The 15,335-nt window shown below is 42.3% G+C and overlaps 1 protein-coding gene across 6 annotated transcripts in view; it reads left to right on the forward strand.

Annotated features, from left to right (window-relative positions):
- Window positions 1–15,335, forward strand: part of ADGRB3 (adhesion G protein-coupled receptor B3) — a 576,088-nt gene that overhangs the window by 388,449 nt on the left and 172,304 nt on the right. The gene's annotated exons all lie outside the window — the stretch shown is intronic.

Below are 15,335 nucleotides of genomic sequence, written 5' to 3' on the forward strand. Positions count from 1 at the left end.
GACCGAGCCTAGACCTTGATGCAAAGGAACTCGTACTGGTAAGTGAACCTGTTCCTTGTTTAGAGTGCTGCCTTGGTTACACACTCAGTCCACCCACACTACCTGGAAGAGTAAACTGCGACAGGCTCTGCTTCCCCCAGTACTCTCCATTGCTGGGAGTGGAGTCAGAGGCCAAGCACCTCTGCCTGGTCCCTGCCTGTATGCAACACTCAGGAGACCCACTTAGTTCATTGACAGCCCATTCCTGACCGGAATGCCTGCGCTGGGCTTAGGAGGCAACACAGCCGTGCTGCCTCCTAAGGAGGTTTCGGCCCCGCCCGGCGCGAAAATCCGTGCAACCCTCATAGGTGGCGTATCTCGTCCAAAAAAAGGGTGCGTTCCCAAGCCGTAATGGCTCAGGAGGCCGCCTAATGGTGGCCCCGCCCCCTGGCCAGTGCCATGATGCTCCGGGAATGCCTTTGCTGGCATCCGGACGCTGGTGGCAGGCTCCATCAGCGTTTGAGCCCGGTGCTGCCGCGACAGTGGCCGGTGACTGGCGTCCAGCCCTGCATGTTGGTGCAGGGGGCCACAAACGCCGGCGTGCACCACCTGACAACGGCTCTGTGGGCCCTTGCACCAGCGCAGGCCTTCGCCGGCCTCAAAAGGCCTTTGGTCCTGGCCGCCATTGCATCTCAGGAATGCTGAGGCTTACTCCCAAGGAAATGTTTGTAGGATTGCAAAATCCTGATGTATTACAGCAGTTTTTCTGGACCATGTTAAGTGAGTTCAGATTCAAGTCTATTTATGTATGCTCATTTAGCTGACACAGCTGTTCCAAAAACCTTTGGGCTACTTTGATCACACAAGAATACATCAACATTTTGCAGGAAGGTAGTAATTTGTCATTTCACACTACAATTATAAAAGCGCCACTTTAAAAAAAAACTTGCCTTAAAAGTGTGACATAAAATGAAGGAACAACTCGGAGGAGGGTGTGTCACCATGGATCATAATGGATGAAGCAGCATATATTAACTGTGAAGAATGATGAAGATAAAAGTGGAAGGAGAGTGACAGGTGGTATAAATAACTAGGCTAAATATTGAGGATGCAATGAAGTCTAATCCTGCAGGCCTGCATGCAGGCTTCTTATGCAAAACCCGTGTGCAGCATTGGTTGCAGGCTTAAATCTGCAGACAGCTTGAAATAAAGCAGGACAAAAAGCTAGCAAGTAGCTAGATATTTATGTACTTTTCAATTTGAGTTCTCAAAGCAAAGAAACACCAGTGTAAGTTAGATTTATAAACAGAGAGAAATGCACTGACTGCACCAGCACTCGTGAGGTTGCATAAAAATACAACTGAACTTGAAAATTCTGAAAGCCAAAACTATTTAGCTGAACAGGACTCCGTCTGAAAACATAAAGGAAAAAAAAAGTATTTTTTAATGACCTCATGGGAACTGATTGTCCAAAGACGTGGAAAAGGATTCACAACTCTCTGTTTACTCAATATACATAATCCTTCTCCACTGTTCCTTTTATAATATTCCTTTCAGCATAGACCTTCCACAAATGAAAGACCTGTTCAGGCTTGTGCATGTGGCCTTGAAGGGTCTTTGAAGATCCGTCCATGTATCATCATTGAGGGCTTTTGTTTTATTTTACCATTTTTATCCCATCTCTCCAAAGGCTTCAGGCAGTTTGATCTGATTTTAGTGACGGTCCTGACACCGCCATGGAAAACAAAGGGGCATCGCTGTTGTTGTTGGTCTCTGAGACTGGCCTGCCTAGATAGTCACATCTGGGTGATCCATTCCTGGCTCATCAACAGAGGGATAACATTTCTAGGGTAGTGTTAAATGCCAACTTCACTCTGGGATTTCACTTGTGCTCTGTTTTTATATGAAGGGGGTGGTATTAATTATTTTTTCTTTTTATTTCTAGTTAGATACATAGGTGTTGCTAGAATATTGATTTCTGTTCATGTTTGTAGCCATTTACGGTAGCTGAGTCACCATGGTTAAAAAGTTTTCCCTCAGTTGCGCTTAAGCAAAGCCTTGCTCAGGTCTTGCAAACTGAGCCTGCGTTTCCACTGTGTTAAACCAATGTGCTAAAATTCAACATGCTCTAAAAGAGAAACCTTTTAGAACAAACGAAATGTCTGCCCAACAGACATTGCAGGATATACTGTTGGGCTGATGCTTTTGATTGGATCAGAGGCTGAAAGGTGATAACCTGAATGCAGCACTACGTTATGATAAACATGTCAATGAAAACAATAGTCCCAAGTTGAATTATCCCTCTCCTCTGTAATACGTAAAGCCATGTAATGCTGCAATGAATCAGTGTCTTTCCCCATCCCTGCTACAAAACATGGACTGGTGGGGCCAGGAAAAGCACAGTGTAAGGCTGCACAGTAATCCTATATGTCACAGGGAAGAGAACAGAGAAGAATGCCATTTCCAGCAGACATTTTGTGTCAAACATCAGGTATATTAAAACCTAATCAACAAGTCAGTTGTTGACTGTTACGCTCCTCTTGAGTGGGTTGTGGATTGACTTTGTTGTTCAGAACTGAGAAATGAATGGGAGTTGGAAAGAAGAAATCCATTTTGTGGTGTAATAGATATATAACATTTTATATAACTGTGGTACATCTAAATATACATACTTGAACAAGCATGCATATGTATATCTTTCTGTGTGGTCTTAGCTGTGATGCATATGTATTTGTGCCTTCAAGTCGCAGCCAACTTATGGCAACCCATTAGGGTTTTAGAGCAAAAAAAAAGATCATGCAAAGCTCCTGATTAGACAAAGGATCTTTGATATAGAAAGACAAACAGAGCTTATGAGTTCACTAGCGTACCTGGCTCCTATTAGAACACGCTTTCGTTTAGCGCCAGCCGAATATTTATCTGCTATCAAGCTAAATAACCAAAGGAGAGCATTAACCCTGGCTCTAGGGTCATCCTTGCCCTCAGCAATTCTGGAGGGAAAGTACAAGAAGTTAGCAAGATCTGAGTGGGCATGTCCTTGTGGATCAGGTGAAATGAAAAGCACTAGTCATGTTCTATTTAGATGTATTTTTTATGAGGGAATTCGTCAGAAACTAATTCTACCTCTTATTGACATGATGGAGACTAGTTCAGAGGAAGAGAAAATTAAATTCCTCTTATGGGAGGGAGACTCTCAGCGATCCTTGCAAGTAGCCAAGTATTGCTCTGTAGCTATTAAAATTCGTTCGGAGAAGGGTATTAGCAATTTTAATTGATTTTAATCGTTATATGCCTTGTGAATATGGTGATTTTTAATTGGTACAACTTTATCTGTATTATGTATAGAGAGGTTTTAATCTAATTCTTTATTTATGTAATCGATTTTAACTGATAAGGTTTGTAGTTTGTCTGGCTATTGCCATAATAATAAAATCATTCAACCCATTAGGGTTTTCATGGCAAGAGACTAACAGAGGTGGTTTGCCAGCACCTTCCTTTGCACAGCAACCCTGGTATTCCTTGGTGATCTCCCATCCAAGTCCTAGCCAGAACCGACCCTGCTTAGCTTCTGAAATCTGATGAGATAAGGCTAGCTTGGACTATCCAGGTCATGGTGTGAGGCATATGGATATTTTGAAAAATTCATCTGCACTGTTAAAATATTATCAGCTAAACATGCACTTTAAAAGATGCTTGCTACCACCTTTCAAATACTGCAGGGGTATAACAAAGCCAATACTATAGTTCTACCCTAAGAGAGCAATAATATAAACCATAGTTTGTTCAATATAATCAATTTTGAAGTGTCTACCTGCTTTGAATGAACAAAGTAAATCCATCACTACAGTTGCCCTTCAAGTTGTACCACTTCATTCAAGTCAAAGTTGCTGTCCATGTAGGATTTATCCATCAGGGTTATGATACAGAACACTGCAGCTCCACTTCCAAGTATTTCAGATGCCTGGCTACATGAAGATGGCAGTTAACAGCATAGGGCAGATCATTTCTTCCTTTGTCTATGCCTTGGTTTAAAAGGTGAAAAGTATAATGATGGGAACATAATTTGCCTTTTCTGCAGTGCTCTGGCAAGTTTTGCAAACAGTTTAATATTTCTTTGATCTCATACTTTTCCTAACATTTTTTTTCTTTCTTCTTCCCTTCCTGCTTCCCTTTGACTGTGCACTTCTTCTAGAGTTGCCAGGTCCCCCCTGGCCACCAGCGAGGGATGGGGGGTAGGGTTGACAGAAACAGGTTAGGAAGCTCCTGGAAATTTGGGGATGCAGCCTGCCACAAAGACCACCCTCCAAAGCATCCATTCGCTCCAGGGGAACTGATCTCTGTAGTCTGGCATTGCGCTGTAATTCCGGAAGGATCCCCAGGTCCCACCTGGAGGCTGGCATCCCTATTTCCTCTCCTATTTTCAGGTGCACTGATCCTCTATCCTTTACTTTTCTCATGCATCTGTGATTATGATTCTGCAGCCAGGGACTATATACATTCCTCTGGTCTATATATTCTGTTGGTGATTGAATCATTCCTCTGATAGTAGTAGTAATAACAGTAGCAGTAGTGGTGGTAGTAGTAGTACACTTGTATGCAATTTGAAGGCCTTTGGAATTATTCTTAAAGTGAGAAATTATATGCTTTAATTTTCCATGGCTTGCAACTGGGCCAGATGTTCCTGGGTAGAAGCTTCGGGGGGCTAGGGGAGAAGGAAAAGCTGAAGATGGGGAAAGATGGGTAGCGAGTGGGAAGGAGAGAAGAAGGCTGGAAAAGGGAAGAGGCTATGGGGCTTTCAAGAAATGGGAAGAAGAAATAAGGGGGAGGGGAAAATGAGATGCCCCCCTAAAAGTTGTTGCAGGCCCCAGCATGTTATTTTCCATATTGCATTTCTTATCTTTTATGCACAATAAGTATCTCTTTGGAGCCCTTCTGTCCTTCATGCAATCTCTGCTCTCACCATTCAAAATCTACAGCTGTTTCTAATGTTATACTTGGTCAGATGCAGCCTGTAGAAATATCACAATATGTAATCCTTCCCTTTTTAAACTCTTCCAGTCCTCAAGGTGGCTTATAGCAAATAATGTACAATCGTATGATGCAATCAGAACATCCTCAAAGTGATAGCAGTCCAGCTGATGAATACTACATTCACATGATCAGTCTTACATTACTACATCACATATTGTACAAACTTACACGAGCCTGGAAGCTTGTTGATGCAGAGTAGTCTCCTGGGAGGGAGCTACCATCATAGTGCCACCCCTTGAACAGGCCACATCATGTGTCGCCATCCACTGTACTTCTGAAACAAAAGTCAACCCCATGTTTTGATCTCCATTCCTACCGCTAAACAGAGAGTGTCCACATTAGGCCAGCAGTCCAGCACTTTGCCACAGGCAGTTCTGTCTAAGTAAGAAATTCTGCATGTGCCACTGGGCGGATTAATGCAAGCAAACAAGAGTGATAGGAAGAATTAACACTAAAGTCATTAGAGATTCACCAGAAATAAATTTTTCCCGCTTTAAAAGACCTATTTGTCTTTATTCAATTACAGAGGAAGGTCGTAACAGAAGCCAAGTGGCAGAACAGAGGACCAAGAATTCTGATAGTCGAATTAACCTCTTACATTCCTGTAGCTAAAAAGTATAATGTGTGCACTGGCCTGGCTATCAAAGGCATTGTAAAATGTTGCTCAAGAAAACCACAAAAGTGGCTCTTAAGAGAGAGATGATAAAAAATGGTTAATAATGGAGACTGAGAGACATCACTTTAAATTAAATCTCTTATAGTGCCATTTGGTGAATGGTAAATTATTTTTAAAAAATAGAACCCACATATGTGACAAGCATGTGTTATAATTGTAGCATCAGGAATATCAGTCTTTGAGCATCTTTGCCCTTAGCATAATAATGGTAATGTAATACTGTGATGACAAGCCAGGCCAGAAATTAGACCTGAACTCTCTTTCCGAAGAGGTTTTTTGTTCAATAAAGGGAGAATCTGAAAGAATATGGTAAGTCTTTCCTGAAATCTCTTGCGTGAAATCTTCTGCTTAGGTAGCTATAACTGTATGAACAAAAGCCAGGGCACAATTATTGATGCTGATCCAACTACAGCTTTAGAACCATAATACAGCTGAATCTCAAGTCATGTGCAGAGTGAGGAATTCCCAAACTGAATCTGGACTTGCCTGTATAGACTATGATTGGGGTGGCGGGGCTCTACCATAGACTTCAGGTGGTCCTTCCCATTCTTTTATTGCATGCACATCCAGTTGCTTGTCCACGTTGGCCATAATAAAGACTGTTTATTATGGGTAATGTGACTGCGGAAGCTAGGAAAAGAGGTACAGCAGAGCTAACATTCATGGGGAGTTCACCACACTAGAGGCCCACTTTATGAGGAAGCAGCCGGCTCATCCCTGTCATTGGAAAAGACTGTGTAGAGATGGAGGGACGTGAGGAGAAATGAAAGACTGGGGAAAAGATTTCTCCGTGAGGCGTTCTTTTAAAATGTGAGGCAGATGGCTAGACTATACTGGGGGAATACATTCTGGTTGATAAACAGACTGTAAACTGTACTGAAGGTTGAGAGTGAACTTCAAATAGTGTAGGACCTGAGCACTAAATCGTGTATTTGAAATTACATGCAAATAACAGAATGAATATATGTCTGTTTTCTCTATAATGGATTGTTGATGCAACAAAGGCACTGGACATTTAGGGGGGGGAATAAAAAATGAAGTTCATGATAATTTTCACAGTATCACACCCCTGTATGTATTATTTCATATTATGGTGAAAAAGCCGAGAATTGAAAATTGCACTTCCCTTTTTGAAGGTCAACCAGAGAACAAAAAAGGTTTTGGCACCTTAGAGACTGACTAATGTATTGTGGCATAAACTGTGCACAAGTGGGAACTTCCCAGCACATGGGAAGAATTATAATGAGCAATAAGCTCCAAAACACTCACGTTTAATCATTACATATTACATTTATATTCCCACCTTCTTATATCTTATATCAGCATAGCTAACTAGTATGCAGCTACAGATATAAAGGCGTGGGGGGGGGGAGAGAGATTGGAAAAATTCAGGGGGAAAACTGTTTCCCCATTTTCCCAAGTACTTTTTTCATTTTTCCTATGAAAACAATTGTAAATTTTAAGGAGCACTTAAATATTTTATCCTTTGGATGTACATAATATAATTTCAACACATCCAGCATATTTTCAAAGATATGTTGTTTGTTTAAATTTGACTATTTTTGATCATTCACAATGATAATACACTATTGAAGAGTTCTATACTGCTTAGTATAGAAAGCAGTAGGTTGTGCATCTCTCTCAAGAATTGGATATATTCACATATTTTTTTCTTGTTGAATACTAAAGCATTTATACTTTTAACAGTGCCATCCTGAACAAAGATTCACCCTTCTAAGCTTGTTGACTTCAGTGGACTGAAAAGGGTGTAACTAATTAGGATGGCAGTGTAAATTTCATAAATAAGACAGATAATGAAATGTATATGCTGTTACCATAAGGCATTTTATTTTGTTAAAGCAGGGAAATAAGTTTAGGTTTGATAAGAAAGAAAGTATTGGCTATATTTTAGATTTCACCAATCTCCCCCCCCCCCCCGGGTTGGAAAAAGGGAGGTAAAAAACTGTTTTTATGGCTACGAAATGTCTGGGAATTTTACGTGTCTACTCTCCGCCAGGCACTGACTATACCTAGATCTTCTCATTTTCAGCAGGGTGCTAAACCAGGTGCCTTTGTACCAGCACTGGATAGTTTATGATCAAGCCAGATTTGCAGATTTTTATAATGTTTCAAACTATATCTTGAAAAAGCCAATGTAAGCTGTCAGAACAGTTGCAGCAACGTTGGTTGCACCTTTACATACATTGGATCTGACCGTCTGTCAGTAGAGGGTGCTGTCAGATGCAGATCTTTCCCTTCTTCCCCTCCCTCTCTGACCCTGGAAGCTTGATTCTGGGAGGGAGGGTGGACCCAGTGGGACTAATAGCCCTGTGAATCAAGGTATGCTGTTTTGAGGAGGGTGGAGGGGTGGACCTGCCCCTACAACTTCTTCCATCAGTGGAGCTGAACCAACTTTCCCAGGATTGGAAAGGACTTATTGGGGAAGGAGGGGAACGAAAGAAAGATCCATGATCTTTGTACCCACAGACTGTTGGATCAAACTCCCAGTTATATGTAACATGTTGCTAATACACATAGGGTTGCCAGGTCCCTCTTTGCCACCAATGGGAGGTTTTTGGGGCAGAGCCTGAGGAGGAGGGGGTTTGGGGAGCGGAGAGACTTCAATGCCATAGAGTCCAATGGCTAAAGCGGCCATTTTCTCCAGGTGAAGCGATCTCTATTGGCTGGAGATCAGTTGTTATAGCAGGAGATCTCCAGCTAGTACCTGGAGGTTGGCAACCCTAAATACACAACACTACTTAACGTCCACATGGGTGTTTTTACTTATTTGTTACATTTCTATCCTGCCTTTTTTCCATCATAGAACTCAAGGTGGTTTGCATTGGATTCGTAGTCAGCCTCCCATCCAGGCACTGACACCCACCCCCCAACTGTTTAACTTCAGCAGCGTTACTGCATCATTATGTGCCATCGAAGCATATTCTGGGTCCTTACCTGGGTGTATATTACATAAGTACTCATGTACACTGCAGCAAATTCAAGTTTAGATTATTAAACGTGAAATCATGTGGCGCTGAAGAATGCTGCAGTAAGTTTAGAAAAAACAAGAGGGGAGAGGAAACATCTGGTTGTGTTTTACCAGTAAACCATTTATTTATTTATTTTTGCCCTTCAAAGAGCAGCCTTGGTGCTCTGTGGGACCCAAAGACCAAACTGAAAACGCTCTGAAAAGTCACTTTGGTTCCAGATGGGCTATATATGGGTGCTGAGTGCAAGCTGCAGAACCTTTCACTAAATGAATAAATACCATATTTTTCGTTCTATAACACGCACTTTTTTCCTCCTCAAAAGTTAGGGGAAATGTCAGTGCGTGTTATAGAGCGAATGCAGCGGCAGCAGGGCGCAGAGCCAGGCCACCCCGGGAGCCGGCTGGGACGCCGCCAGCCAGCTGGGGGCGGGAGGCCCCTCCCAGCCGCCCAGTGCAGCGCAGAGGAGTTTAAAGACCCACCGCCCTTCTTCCCAGGAGTCCCGGGAAGGGGGCCGTGGGTCTTTAACTTGCTCAGTGCTGCCTGCCCAGGCAGAGCAGAGAAGTTTAAACACCCACCGCCCTCCACCCCGGGAGCCAGCTGGGATGCCGCCAGCCAGCTGGGGGCGGGAGGCCCCTCTCAGCTGCCCAGCGCAGCACAGAGGAGTTTAAAGACCCACCGCCCTCCTTCCCAGGAGTCCCGGGAAGGGGGCCGTGGGTCTTTAATTTGCTCTGCGCTGCCTGCCCAGGCAGAGCAGAGAAGTTTAAACACCCACCGCCCTCCTTCCCGGGAGTCCGGGAAGGGGGGATGGTGGGTCTTTAATTTGCTCCGCAGAGGAGTTTAAAGACCCACCGCCCTCCTTCCCAGGAGTCCCAGGAAGGGGGCCGTGGGTCTTTAATTTGCTCTGTGCTGCCTGCCCAGTCAGAGCAGAGAAGTTTAAACACCCACCGCCCTCCACCCCGGGACCCGCCCAACAGCTGAGACTCGGGACCGGGAAGCGGGGGGTGCGGAGGTTAAACTGCTCTGCGCTGCCTGTCCAGGCAGCGCAAAGCAGGCATCGCAGAGTAGTTTAAACCACCACTGCCCCCCTTCCCGGGAGTCCCGGGAAGGGGGGCGGTGGGGAAAGAGAAGGAAAAAGGAGGAAAAAGAAGAAAAATATATTTGTTTAAAGACCCGGCGGGTCTTTAAAAATATATATATTTTCTTCTTTTTCCTCCTTTAAAAACTAGGTGCATGTTATGGTCAGGTGCGTGTTATAGAGCGAAAAATATGGTAAATAAATAGACGAGAAGCCTGCCTGAAATTGGATTGTGGTAACAAAATTGACCAAAGATAAACCCAGAAACCTAGAAGGTGTGTGTGTGTGTGTGTGTGTGTGTGTGTGTGTGTGCGCGCGCGCGTGTGTGTGTGTTTGGGCCTACTCTAGGTACTGACAAATAGGAAATATCTGGGGGGGGGGAGGTTGTAAGAAGCAACTGCTTTTGTTTTTATACTGATCCTGTGTGCAAATGTGAAATGGGTTTTAATTGAATTCCTTATCAAATTTGTTCTTAATGAGTTCCCATTGTTGTGTGTATTTAAGATTGCAATTAGCCCTTGTGTTCCTTTGCATATTTAGCAATTGTATAAACAACACTTAACATCTGTTTCTATACCGCCATTTCGCAGTATGTTGAGACTTGGTTTTGTCCTTGAAAAATACCATGATGGGAGTAGAAATTGCATCTGTGCGGATGAGCCTTTATGATCAAGTACAAATGAACCAGAAACACAGTGCTGCCCCACTTTTTCATTCCAGTGTTGGCAAAGGAGCATGCCCTAGATTCTAGCTCCTTGTAAAAGTTTGGTTTTAAGAATGCTCTAAGGCCATGGTGTTCCAACTATGTTCCAAGGAACCCCGGGATCCCTTTGAAGAATATCAGGGGTTCTTCCTGAATGAGAAGACTACAAATGGCAAATACAGAAGGAAATGCAATATGTTTGCTTATTTATTTATCTAGTTATTTGAAATATTTATACCGTGACTAACAAAAAACAACAACAGAAAACAACAATTATATAATGTAACAAGGATTCGACAAATGAGAATAAACAGATGAGGGTTTTTTTAAAGGCCTTTAAAAGGGCAGCAGACAATTTGACAGATTCATCAAACTAGCAGCAGCAGATATAAGATAGAAGAAAATAAAAAAATCACCGCAAGTGCCTTTTGCTTGGTAGGGCAAACAGTGGCCTGAAGACAACAGTTACCTGATGATAAAATGCCTCCATGGAAGTGGCAAAGGAAGTTTTGCCAGGGAGGGATTTCTATCAACTTGATGCCACTGATGAAAAGGCCCTATCCCATGTGGCTGCCCAGTGGGTCCAGACTAAATTCTCTGACAGCAGAATGAAATTTTCTTGCCTCTCTCCTACCACTGCCGTCGACTTACCTCAATGAAATGCTGCTTCTGGTAGACGGGGGATCCTGAGGAATTATGTGAGGGGGCTCTGCAGCAGGAAGGGAAATTGGGGGAAATTACCAGCTTAGTCTGGCCCCAACCCAATGATCTTCTGCTGGAAGTCTCATTCAGGGAATAGCATCAGAAGCAGATCTCAGAATGCAGGTAGGCTCATAAAGTGCTTCTCAGAAGTTTACTCCGTCTCATTTATCCTACATATATTCCTTTCATTTTCTCTTGTTAGATGATCTCCTAATAAATAGAAATCCTCTAATTTTTGTGGTATGCTCATGATGTCATTTGTTTATCTGTATAGATGAAGTAGGTCCGTAAAAATTGGGATTAGTGATGGGTGAGCATGCCCATGCTCAATCTGAAACTGGTTGAGTGTTTGTGAGCAATGCATCTCAATCAAATGCTTAGAATTGCTAAGCAAGCAGTTTGTTTGACCAGGATGCTCTCAAAATATTTGCATGTGCACAGGGGTGCCCATACCCATCTTTGCCAGTCCCTACACTTCCCCAAGTCATAAACAATGTTGGGAGCAGCAGACAATAATTTTGAGCCGTTTTGTGTCACATACAGTTTTGAGGGGGCCTGAGTCCAAAGTTGTAAATGGTGCAAGAATTCTGACTGGGAAAATTTGTTTTTTGAAGTTCATCCATGTCACCAGATCTGGCATAAGCATTCTGTGCATGGAGACTTTTAGTTGGTACATGGTTGTTTTATCATAGCTGTATCTTATAATTCTTTCAACACCATAGTTCTAAGGCTGGTACCTGTCTCCCCTCCCGGAATGATTCTGCTACTTCTTTTGCTGCGGCTGCTGATAAATGTGGGGTCTCTGCCCTATTACATTTGCTTGGCCAGTATTCTGAGCCCTCAGTGACATTTAAAAATAACAAAAGTGAATGAAAAGCCATGAACTTTCCAGTAATGTCCTTAGCTTTCTTTTATCATTATTCCCAAAATTATTAAGGCCCAGTTAAAATATCTGGCAATTCTACATAGGATTGCACTGTATGCATGCCTTCAGTTTTATTGTTATTTATTTATTTAAACATTTATATCCCACCTTTCCTTGTGGTTCAAATTTTACTCGTTTATCAACAAAGGTGAATTTTCTTTCCCCCTCCTCCCTCCATTCATCACCACACAACCCTCTGCAAAGTTTCGTTAGCAAATCCTTAGCTACAGAGATCAATCTATAATTACACGTTTATTTTCTTGTTGAAATCAAACTCCAATAGTATTGTTGCTCTCCATTGTCTCCTCTGTCCTCTTGCTCCCCTCCATAAAAATGAATTCTGAGGTTGCCTTGTTGGACCCATGGCACAAGTGTTTTTGCACAGCCTTTCGCAGAGATGAAATAGGCCTCCATTTTTTATCTTCTATATCTCTGGAATAGAACACCCTTTTCACCACCAAGTAACTAACAGCTTAGGGTCATGGTGAAGAACCTCCTGTTTGTATGTGTTAAGAGCCGTGGGTAACTTATATCAAGCTATGCATATGAGTGGTGTATAGCAAGCCATGTTATGTTCTTTTTCATATGTGTTTTGTTAATGCCATGGCCAGGAGTTCTCTTCATGGATTAAGGACCTTCCCTACCACGCACTGCTCAAGTATACAAGGGAGATGATACCCTTTAAAAGCTTATGATAAAAATAAACCTTGACAAGAGTACAAATATGAACTTTTAAAAAGACTCCAGAGATGAGAGAGTGTTCCATCTGGAGCATATGCGAGATAAAAATCACCAAGAACCAATTTATCACCACTCAAACCATGCTGCATCCACTGAAATGACAAAAAAAAGTGTTGGAGAAAATTGGAGCTTGTCAGTTCACAAGTGTGTGATTTAGAGCTTGCTATCATTAAACACCACTAAAAAGCCCTGCTGTCAAAGGAAAATGCAAAGTTATGCATTAGGAAGATAATGACCAAAACTGCTGCCTTCTGGCTGAGCCGAGATCTAGAGTTGTAATAGACACAGCCAAAAAACACAGAATTCGGAGTATATAAAATCATGAAGATTCTAAAAGCAAACTGTGTAAGACAGGGAGCTTTAAATTCTCCTTTGGAATAATATCACAGAAATACATTTTTGAATTGGCCCCTGTTTGTGGTTCATGTGTGAAATGGTACAATCTGAGATTGTTGGGGAAATTTCATTTACTGCTTCAGATGGCATAATACATTGAGCATGCTGATTCAATAATCAAAGCTATATAAATATCCTGTCTATTGATTAAAATTCCTAATCTGACCATCCATATGGTACACTACACCTGAGGTGAGAAGACAGCTGACTGTGCATTATTGTGGAAAGACCAATGCTCATGCTTTTGCGAAGGGGAAGGAGGAAACATTTATTTCAGCTAATATATTTATAGGTATTTTCCACAGAGCAGAGACCATAAGACCATGAGTCACTGTCATGCAATTTACTTTGACAAGAGTGAAGATAGTAACTTCTGTATATATCACATTTGTTAATCTGGTCAGAACAAGTGTGAAAGTGAAAGGAGCAACATGTATTATCTTTGAGAGAAGCATAATTCAGCATCTTAGTTAGGAAATTCCCACACCTTGCCCTTTCTTTCATGAAGCCTAAAGGTTAACATTATACTTTACACATCCCAGGGCCAACTTCAAGTTGACATTCAACTTCACTGAAAACCTCTGCGTTGAGTGGAATCTTGACAGCTTCTTAAAGTAACTCAAACACACCAAAGCCAGTGACAGTGACCAAGTTTGGGGGCTCTTGTAAGGAGAGTCACCTGCAGCTATGCTGCAAATTTACTGTAGCTGTGCTTAAAAACTGCTCCCCACTCATAGCCCTGCAAAAATTTCTCATAGAGTTTAATGCACCTGAAAAATTTCACGCATTCGAAAAAAGCTGAGCAAAAAAAAAAAAAAAAAACATATCAGTATGGGGATTTGGCTTCTTCTGGATTTTCTGAAAAAATTGGGTCTATTAAACCCGAATCCAAAAAATACCCCAAAAATGGGGCACACCCCTACTCTCCATCTTCCTTCCTTGAGTACATTCCCATATCTCTGTAGGAGCCAATTAGAAAGCACCAGAAATCTTGGTTAGATGAATAAGGGAGTAGCTGGCAACTATTGCTTCTCCTCCTCACTGCTGAAGTGTCAGCAGTCAGGGAGGTTGTCCAATCAGTGTGTGGAGGGGGGTCCCTTCCAGGACGTGGGCAAATGACCAATTATTGCAACCAGTGGTTCTAGGTCCAAGTATCTGGTCTGACATACCAGCATAGTATCCCCGAGAAAGGGTGGCATCATGTTTTTCAGTATGGTATTGGAACAATTCATAAAGTAGGTTCATTCTTTGTGTGTGTGTGTAAAGTGCCTTTAAGTCGCAGCTGACTTATGGCGACCCCTTTTGGGGTTTTCATGGCAAGAGACTAACAGAGGTGGTTTGCCAGCGCCTTCCTCTGCACAGCAACCCTGGTATTCCTTGGTGGTCTCCCATCCAAATACTAACCAGGGCTGACCCTGCTTAGCTTCTGAGATCTGACGAGATCAGGCTAGCCTGGGCCATCCAGGTCAGGGCCTTCATTCTTTACTAGTGTGGAAAATGCTAACGCCACTTGCATTCATGTAACCCAGTTAATCTAAGTAGATCCTAGGACTAAACTAGCATAAGTGGTAAGTAAATTGTTCCTTAGGGATTTCTGGAAACTTCATGTTCTTTAGGCACTCAGGGCCACATGAAATAGATTTAGGAAGAAACACTTTTAAAAACCTAATTTTTAAAAAATACTATTGTAGCTGGTAAACTTTTTTTTTTACGTTTTCTTTAAAAAAGTCAGACCTTAAAATGTGATTGCTCATTGCCCCGCAGGGCTGGAAGCTGTGCTGCGTCTAAATAGAAACAGAAAACGGAGAATCTTCCTTTTATGGAGTTGGTGTTTCAATCCCTGCAGGACTGCCAAGTACAAGACTTTTAAGCAGTGACATTTTTAGGTACAGGAAGGAAGCCCTCTGAGAAACCTAAGTCTAAAGAAAAAACCCAACATTTTCAGAGACCTTTCACAGCAGTTATTTATTTTTTTAACAGATCATCTTTACACTGGTACTTTAGTTTAACAAACATTTCAGCAACCACTGACTCAATAGCTATCTCCCATGTACAGAGAAATCTGGTTTCTCTTGTATCTCCTTAGAGACTCCGCCTCTCTTCCCCCTTCCCATCTC

This window comes from Euleptes europaea, chromosome 10 (genome assembly GCF_029931775.1).
Source record: "Euleptes europaea isolate rEulEur1 chromosome 10, rEulEur1.hap1, whole genome shotgun sequence".
Classification (NCBI taxonomy): domain Eukaryota; kingdom Metazoa; phylum Chordata; class Lepidosauria; order Squamata; family Sphaerodactylidae; genus Euleptes; species Euleptes europaea.